The following is a 9536-nucleotide window of genomic DNA, read 5'->3' as shown; positions in this document are numbered from 1 at the left end:
GAGGGGGGAAAAAGATCGTGGCATCATAGAAGCCTTGACCTAGAAGACACTCATGTCACATATGCTTGGAGGGTTCCAAACTGGTGTGACTCCAAAACCACAGAGGAGATATGACTACCTCCTACTCACGCAGATCTGGGAATGGCGAGCCCACGATAGTTTAGCCTGCACCTTTGGCATAAGCACAGGCTTCAGGGTCCAAAGGCAACACCTGTGTCTTTCCTCCTGCTAGATCAGCTCGCCATTCTGTCTGCCACAGGAAGGCATGCATGGCGTGGAGCTGATGTGGCCTGGCCCTTGTCCAGAAGGTCCCAGGGACAGAGCAACTCCCCATGGTGGTAGACACTCAGTGGTGAGGGACGAAGTTGTAGGGTTATGTGTAGTAAATAGAAGGCATGTGAGCAGCAATACCTGTTCCATTCGGGAGGCAGGAGCCGGGAAGGAGGCAGGGCATCCATCCATCAGCTTTTCCTATCTGCCTCTGCTAACGCGTCTAATTACCTCGCCTCCACCAGCAGGCCCTTGGCAGAGGCCGCGCTGGGCCTGCGCGGGCCTGGCAGCCGCAGCGTGGAGGGTGAACCCGGTGGCCTCCGCAGTCTATTTAGCAGGCTCTGAGATGTGTAAGTACATTATCTGCAAGGCTGGTAAAGAGCGCTTGGGGAGGATTTGTGGGTCTGTGGGAAGGACAAAGAAAAATGTTTTCTAATAAATTATTCACCGTCTCACAATCCCTTTTGGGCAGATTGTTGCTCCGTTTGCCCCGCGCTGCTCAGCGCCTCTTCCCTCCGCATTCAGACGCGCGGTTTCTCACCTCCAGAGAGCAGCAGAGATCTCGGGCAGGCTGCTGCGGCTAATGGTGGCAATTAATAACTTGTCATAATCCCGAGGATGAAAGGGAAGGCGCCCCATCAGCAGGCGGGCCAGGGCGCAGCTCGCTGCTCGGAAGCAAATGAGGTGCAGGTGTGGCCTGTGCTGAGCGCTGCGCCCCACACCCGGCACTCCGCCGTGCCAAGCCCCAGACCCCGCTCCCCTCCCGGGGCACCTCCAGCTCCTACTGTGCACCTTGCTGCGGAGACATCCCCGGAGCGCGTCAATAAATCAGAGCTCTCGGCACAGAGCCTTCCAAACACTTAATTGCACTCTGAACACTGTTAACTCTGCCAGGCCTAACTCGCCTGTCTCCCCCCACCCCCACCCCCACCCCGACTCCAGACTTGCTGGGTAAGAACTGCACACTGCAAACTCTCCGCTCCACGCTCCCTGTGCCGCGCCCCCTTCCCCCACGTTATTCTCCTTCGACTCTACCCCGTGCAAGCCCTGCACCTTGGAAAGTGAACGTGGTGAATAAACAGCCAGCCTGCGGAGCCTGATCGGGTCTGCTCCCAGTTCCCCAGGGGAGCCGGGGCCGGAAGACCCGAAATCCTCCTTAGGGTGTTTGCGAAACCGCCAAACACAGAATCACTTATTTCGCCGGCAGCTCCAACCCAGTTGCCTTTCCTCTTGTTTCCATTCCTGTGGGTCAGTTCTGCTTGAAATGAACCAAGTTTACAAATCTCTTCTGGTTTGTACACTCCTATTATGCATACGAGGTGATGCATTTGTAACTGTCACACAAGTCAGGGTGATACAGCACTCTCATCTGACCCTATTCATTTAAATGGGTGCGTCTTGATGACATTGATTCATGTTATAAGTTATATCCATGCATTATAATCTTTATGTGTCACCCTACTGGTTATTTCTACTACAATGCCCGGGGGTGGGGGGCGGGCTGGAGATACAGCAGATGATGGTGGAGTAGGATTCGAGAGTGTTTTGAACAGCATGAAGTCCATATAAACTCCAAAGCTCCCTAGATGAGTTTATTATGTGTCCCTCTCTTGAAAAAGAGAATTTACATGCAGAGCAGTCCTGGGTGAGGTGTCCTTTGCTGTAAATATTCTGCTGACTAACTTATTGATATTTGGACAGTGTGTGCTTCCAGTGCACATCGCAGCAAACTAAAGGGGTAAGCAAACATGATTATGCATGCATGCGAGTTTTTATCAAGGTGGGGTTAATAATGTTTTAAAGCAGAACTATTTCTCATGAAAATAGCCGCTCTTAATAGCCTCTGTCTCTTTATTGTGCTTCTTACTGAAACATAAATCACTAATATGTTTTCAGCCGCAAAGTACTCTCTTTTTCCATTGTATTCACAGATTTAGTGGCATTTCAAATAGATAAACACAAGCAACATCTATCAACACTACAAAAAGGGCGCCTTAATCAAAGCTCCGGGTCCCGGGTCTCAGCATCTCCATTTACCTTGAGATAAATCCATTGGTGTGACCACCACTGCACCGGGTGACAAATCACCCCAGCCGGCCGAGCAGTGCAAGGGCTTATTGGCCTTCCTTTAAGTGGTCTTACCCTTCAATGAAAAGGATGGGGCTTGTCAAGCAGGACCAGATTAAAGTTAGACAAAAAGAAATGATCTGTTATTAGAAAACTCCGATTGAGAATCACAAAACAGGAAAGAAATATGAATAAAAATTTCCAGGGGGATGACCATCTGATCCCAACAGAAATTAACTCGCATTATGGGCGTGAGGTAATAGATGGCCTGCAGTTGGAGCTAATGAGGATTTCAGATTAAGGAGGTGTAGGGCTCCGCGAGGGGTGTTCGCAGCTGCTCTGGTCATTCAAGTGCAAAGTTTAGGAACGGCCTGGGCTCCTGGCTTCCTGGGCGAGGCCGGCGATGTTTAGACGCGGCATGGAGATCACAAGCTCTTGGAAGTTAGCGCACTCAGGATTGCCTGGGCACTTTGCAGAATGTTAACACTGGCAGGAACCTCAGGGGGCAAGTAGATTTCCCCAGGTGTGAGAGAAGGAGAAACTAAAGGCCGAATGTGACTTTGGGCAAGTCACATTCGGCCTTTAGTTTCTCCTTCTCTCACACCTGGGGAAATGAGAGACATCTGAAGGACGACCTGAGATGATCTGTCTGCTTCCAATTTCCTGGGACTTTATTTGGCCTAATTCTGGAAGATGACCTTTATGTGCCTCTGGATTTAAGAATCTTGGTTATTTTCCCAGTTAACTGGGAAGAGGAATGAGAAGGGAACCCCGTGGTTAGTGAGACTTCTTAGTGTCATCTTGTGTGAAAAGCCTGATGCTTATGCAAATCACAGTAGCTGATGCTTTCAGGAGGCTCTTCCTAGGTGCCAGGCACTGTCTTATGCATTATCTCATTTAATCCACAGTTAGCTACCACCATCACCATCATCAGTGTCCCCATTTTACAGATCAAGGTAGAGAGATTAAAACACTTAAGCGACTTGCATTGCTCAAAGTGAATAATAGTGGAGAAATTTGTTTTCGAACTGAGCAGCCTGCCTTGAGAGCCTGTGCGCATAATCACTGCACAATGCTACTAGGCAAAGATTCACCTTCCTTGAAGGAAAGCTTGTGCAAACAAAATTTAATAAAACAAAATGTATGGGCTAACGTATACACAAATGGGGTAAAAACATTAATGCTAAGAAAAAAACATGAGATCCACTGTCTAGGTCCCTGTTTTAAATTAAAAAAAAAATACCTTCTGATTTTTCCCTAGACCTTCTGAATCTCCCCTAGGAAATGAATTTAAAAAATCAGGCTGCCAAGGGCCTGATGGCCAATGCCGTGATTAAAGAAAAAAAAAAAAAGTATAGGCTATAGGAAGACATATTGCATAAGTATTCATAAAAAAGGTAGTCCAGCACAGTACAGAGTGTGTTTGAAAGGCTATGGTCCTGGGTTCAAATCCCTACTCTGTCATTTTCTCATTTTAGTTTTCCCCTATATCTGAATCTTAATCAAGTTACATAACTGCCCTGTGCCTCAGTTTCCTCATTTGTTAAACAAGGAAATAATTTCGACTCACAAAGTGGTTATGAGGATTAAATGAGATGGTGGATGCCAAGAGCTCAGAGGAATTCCTGAGGCTGGGTGAACACATGGCAGCTGGCTATGGCCCCAGTCTGTTGGAGAGCTGAGAGTCACCTTCCACTCGTTCCCTGTGCAGCATCGGAAGAGGGCGCTGACCTCAGAGATGCCGAATGACCTTGGCCTTGCCCACACTCTGCCCCATGTCCAGTGACTGCCTAAAAATGCAGCTAAGCTTCTGGATATGTGAAATATATTCCACAAAGATATTTGGAAACTGTCAAGTTTCTCATTGCCTTATTTCAGGCTTCATGTCGGGTGGGTATGGACAAGGATTCTCAAATATGAAAGAAGGCAAGATATCTAGATCATTAGGGAGAAATGAATGGTAGACACACGGCTAAGGAAATAAAAAAGGGAATTTTAATCCCCATATTTGAGACAGCCAGACCAGCATTTCACCCACCAGTGAGATAATAGGACCAATTGGACTTAGTGATACAATAAGATGCCACAAGTGTCAACCTAGCCTATTGCATTTCCCCAGGGGCTAAATCGGGGAATACAAATTTAAAGGCACCAAGTTGGTCATTGCTGTATTTGATTTGTAAATATGTCTTATTATGATAGCATTTATGGGGCCATTGTGTCAAGAGCTTGTTTTCTTTAATTATTTACATAAAGAATCAAGCTGGGCAAAGGAATGTTTTATATTCATTCCAACCTCAGAAATGTGTAGCTAATAATATCAAGGGAAGTACTGAATGCCAATTACTATTGCCTCCATTCATCAATACAACTGCAAGTGCATATTCTCTGTGTTTAACTGTATAACTCAATCCAGTTTAAAAGGAACAATAAAATATCTATATCAAATGTTTCTAATAACTAAAATGGCCCAAGTGTGTATTACATTTCATTTTTACTTAAAGGCATTAGAATGTGCAAAGCAACAGTGATAATTACAGGCATGGCTATTGATATATTTTGCATTTGTGTTTGTGTCTAAATACCTACTGCCCTCTTGATAAATTTCAATTAATATGCCTTCTAGTGCTCTGAATGTGATTTTCTGATTAAACACATACACCCCACTCGCCACCAAGTCATTAATTTCACATAGATTGAATTTTAGTGTTTGTATGCAATTAAATGTGAGAAGCAGGACATCCAATAATCATTTTGTATTTAATATGAGTAGATATATTTTTTTAATTCAGTCCAAACCAAATCCCTAGGACATAAATGAGGTGGTGACTGAATTCTGTGCCTCCAGAATTTGCACATTTAATGGAAAACAATTTCAAAGCCTCTGCCCGTCTTTGGAAAGGCTATTCCATCCTGCCTTTTCCACAGAGCAAAATCTTTCTGAGAACAATGCTTATTATTGATAGGTTTAAAGCACCTGAGGTGCTGGCCCATTGTGTGTATTGCTGTCACTCTGTCTTCTGAGCAGTGGGGAAGCAGTGATGGATAACATAGAGAATAATACATGATTCTTGATTGAATGCAAAGCTATAATTCAGTCTTGGGGTTCTGCTGACGTCACAGTGAGTGAAAGCACAGCTCAGAGAGGTTTTTAAAAATACCAGGCAATCCTTGTACTTAGATATGGAGCCAGTGGTTCAAGACACACACACACACACACACACACACACACACACACACACACACACACCAGTCCTCCTGGAGTGGTTTTCAAAGGAAAAAAGCGTTTGGAGGTGTAATCTCCTAGGTCAAGGTCGGCTGTGCCCCCAAGTGGGCAACGAGAGAAAGTAGCATGGAGCCTACTGCTGGCTCCTAGCCAGCTCACTCCTTTGCTTTGTTTTGTGACAGGGAAGTGGAAACTCTCAGATGTGGAAAATAGAACTCTTTTCCCTCTACCTTTAAGATGTCCTCCAATCCAGAGTTTGCAAAATTTCTCTGGTGAGAAGTATTGCCTGAAGTAGCCCTCTTTAAAATATAGCTTCCCACGCCCTGGACGGTTTGGCTCAGTGGATAGAGCGTCGACCTGTGGACTGAAAGGTCCCAGGTTCGATTCTGGTCAAGGGCACATGCCTGGGTTTTGGGCTTGACCCCCAGTGGGGGGCGTGCAGGAGGCAGCCAATCAATGATTCTCTCTCATCATTGATGTTTCTCTCTCTCTCTCTCTCTCTCTCTATCTCTCTCTCTCTCCCTCTCCCTCTCCCTTCCTCTCTGAAATCAATAAACATGTATTTTAAAAATACATATTTTAAAATATAGCTTCCCAGAACTCTCACTCTTAGAGATTCAGATTCAGTGGGTTTAGATTACGGCCTGAGGATATGTATGTTTAACAAGCAGTCCTAGCTGATTCATTAGGAGAGTTTGCAAACACCCCAATCAGTCTCTCTTGGTGTCTTTCTCAGAATTTCTTCTGCGCTTACAAGCTGCTGGACACAATGTAGGAATCAATGTAGTTCACGTTGCCCCCCAATTAAATGAGAATACTTTTGCAAAGGGATTAACACAACACATTGCACATCTCAGTAAATGAACATTTCTCCCTTCCTTCTTTTAGTTGCCTCATTTATCAGAAATTTGTCCTCCCAATCTTGATGTTAAGAATGCCAGATGAAGACCAGCCTGCATATTTCCTCCCTCTCCAGGCCCTGAAGTATTAAAGTAAGTGTTTGAAAATAATGCATTGATTGATTGAAGCTGTCAGAGGTAGGATGCGACCTGCAGATCCTTTTCTGTTCATGCTTCACTTGAAAGTGGAACCTACCTAGAGTTATAATACTTTCGAGGGGTAGCAGGAAGGGATTCTCTTCTCAGGCTTAGTTTACCCAGGCCAGACCTCTCATGATCCCTGAGTCTTCAAAAAATCAATATTAATAATGATGATGATAAGCAGCATTTGGTAGTGCTTAACGTGTGCCAGACACTTTGCTCAGTGTTTTAAACATAGTCACTCATTTAATCTTCCCAATATTCTTTTAAGACAATTTCTATTATCACCATTTCCATTTTACAGATGAGGAAACTGAGGCACAAAGAAGTTAAAATTTTGCCTAAGGACACAGCTAATAAGTAGAAAGGCTAGGATTTAACCCCACATGCTCTGGCTTCACAGAATGTGCCTGTAACCAATATTCTATATTGCCTTTACTAGGAACCTGGTTAAGTTTTTCATAGAGTCTTAGAACTGTTACAGCACCTGAGCATAATTTAACCTAAACCGATTGCACAAATAGAAAGATGGAGACCAAAGCGGAGAATCTCCAACCCCTGATTCTGACTTCCCCCTCCTTGTGTGATCACATCACGGTTGGGAACATCTCTGCTGGAGACTGGTCCTGCCTAGTCAGGCCTCCTCTTGTTGAAACCATGCAGTATTCTAGAGATTATTTACCAGCAAAAAGTGTAAACATAAAGCTGGGCTTGCAAGAAAGAAAAGGATGGCTCAATGCCAGATACAAAGAGATAGCTGTGAAAGTGAGTGTGAAACTCAACTCCCAAGCAGATACCATGGTGACTGTGGGCATATAGGAGGCCCAGGTGGAGCCCATGGTGTAGGGGCTGGAGTTGGCGTTGCTGTTACGGTGTAAAAGACAATACTGGTACAAGATTCAAAAAGTATAAAAGTATCCAATGAATTCTAAGGCTCTCTTCTGCCCTTGAATCCAGAGGCAACCAGGATTGTATACACTCTTTGAGATGGAGTCTACACCAGTGCAGCTATATCTAAAATAATAAAAGTGTAATATGCTAATTAGACCAGACGTCCTTTCGGACAACCTTCTGGACGAAGCCGGGGCTGCTAGGGCTGAGGCAAGCCACCGAGGCTATGAGGGAAGCCCGGGTCCCAGGTGCCAGAGGGAAGCCGGTGCCGGCAGCCAGGGGAAGGAAGGCCTACTCTTGCATGAATTTCGTGCATTGGGCCTCTAGTATAATTATAAATGCTTTTGTTGTTGTTTGCACAAATAGTGGCATACTATACTGATCATTCTGTGTGTTTCTTTCACTACACAGTGTATCTTGCAGATAGTTTCATATCACTACTAGAGGCCCAGCGCATGAAATTCATGCGTGGGTACAGACCCTAGGCCTGGCCTGCAATCAGGGCCATCTTCCCTGGCTGCCCGCAGCTGGCCCTGCCCCCCACTGCCACCCACCCCTGGCTCCCCATTCGCCATCCGGTGATTGGAACCTGACCGCCCGGGGAAGGGACTGAGAGATCAGCTGTTCCTGCCTGCTCGCGGCCCTGCCCCCGCCATGGGTTGCCCTCTGTGTGTGGGGAGACTGGTGAGGCGGGGGCCTTGCCTGGCGCCACCTGCCCCCAGTTCCCCATTCGACATCAGGCGATCGGAGCCTGCCAGCTGGGGAAAGGGACCAAGAGGTAGTCAGTGCACCTCATAGTGACTGGTTGAGTGGTTGTTCTGGTTGTTCCACCGTTAGGGTCAATTTGCATATTACCCTTTTATTATATAGGGCAGTGATGGGCAACCTTTTGAGCTTGGTGTGTCAAACTTCGCCAAAAAACTGAGCATAACTCGGGTAGTGTGTCACTTTGAGGAAAAAACATTATTTCGCAAATGTTTCATCCTCAGGAGCAGCAAATGTTTCATCCTCAGCATGCGGCCACCTCAGTGGCCGCGTGTCATCAGAAATGGCTACACGTGTCAGTGCTGACACGCGTGTCATAGGTTCGCCATCACTGATATAGGGTAAAGCTGTCTTATTCCTTTTATGGTTACATGGTGTTCTATTTTGTGGATGTATCAACATTTACTTAAGCAGTTTCCTAACAGTGGAAGGCAAGTTTGTTTGCATGTATGTTATTTCTTTGTTTGTGACTATATCTATAGTGTAAATGTCCAGAAGCAGAATTGCTGGGTCAAAGAATAAATTTAAATTTTGGATCAATAAAGATTGTATTAGTTCACATTCCCTCCAACAATCTTTGAGAGTGATTGTTTCCTGTAATTAAAAAATAAAATTTTGAGAAGTGATTGTTTCCCCACATTATTTTTTTTCAATTATAGTTTACTTTTAATATTATTTTATATTACTACAGGATAGTGATTAGAAAGTCATACTTTACAAAGTGTTCCCTGATATTTCCAGTACCTTCCTGGGACCATACATAGTTATCACAATATTATTGACTATATTCCCTATGCTGTACTTTACATCCCCATGATTATTTTGTAGCTATCAATCTGTTCTTCTTAATCCCTTCACCTCTTTCACCTAATCCCCCAATCCTCCTCCCCTCTGGCAACCACCAGTCCACCCTTTGTGTCTAGAAGTCTGTTTCAATTTTGTTTGTTTATTTTGTTCTTTAGATTCCACATATAAGTGAAATCATACAGTATCTGTCTTTCTCTGACTTATTTCATTGAGCATTAATACCCTCTGGTTCATCCATGTTGTCACAAATGGTAAGATTTCATTCCTTTTATGGCTGAGTAATATTACATTGTCTGTTGATGGGCACTTGGGCTACTTCCATATCTTGGCTATTGGTAATAACACTGCAATGAACATAGGGTCACAAATATTCTTTAAAATTAGTGTTTTGGGTTTCTTTGGATAAATTCCCAGCAGTGGAATTGCTGGGTCATGAGGCAGTTCCATTTTTAATTTTTTAAGGAAATGCC

This window comes from Eptesicus fuscus, chromosome 9, assembly GCF_027574615.1.
Source record: "Eptesicus fuscus isolate TK198812 chromosome 9, DD_ASM_mEF_20220401, whole genome shotgun sequence".
NCBI classification, from domain to species: Eukaryota; Metazoa; Chordata; class Mammalia; order Chiroptera; family Vespertilionidae; genus Eptesicus; species Eptesicus fuscus.
Note: the sequence above shows the minus strand (reverse complement) of the source record.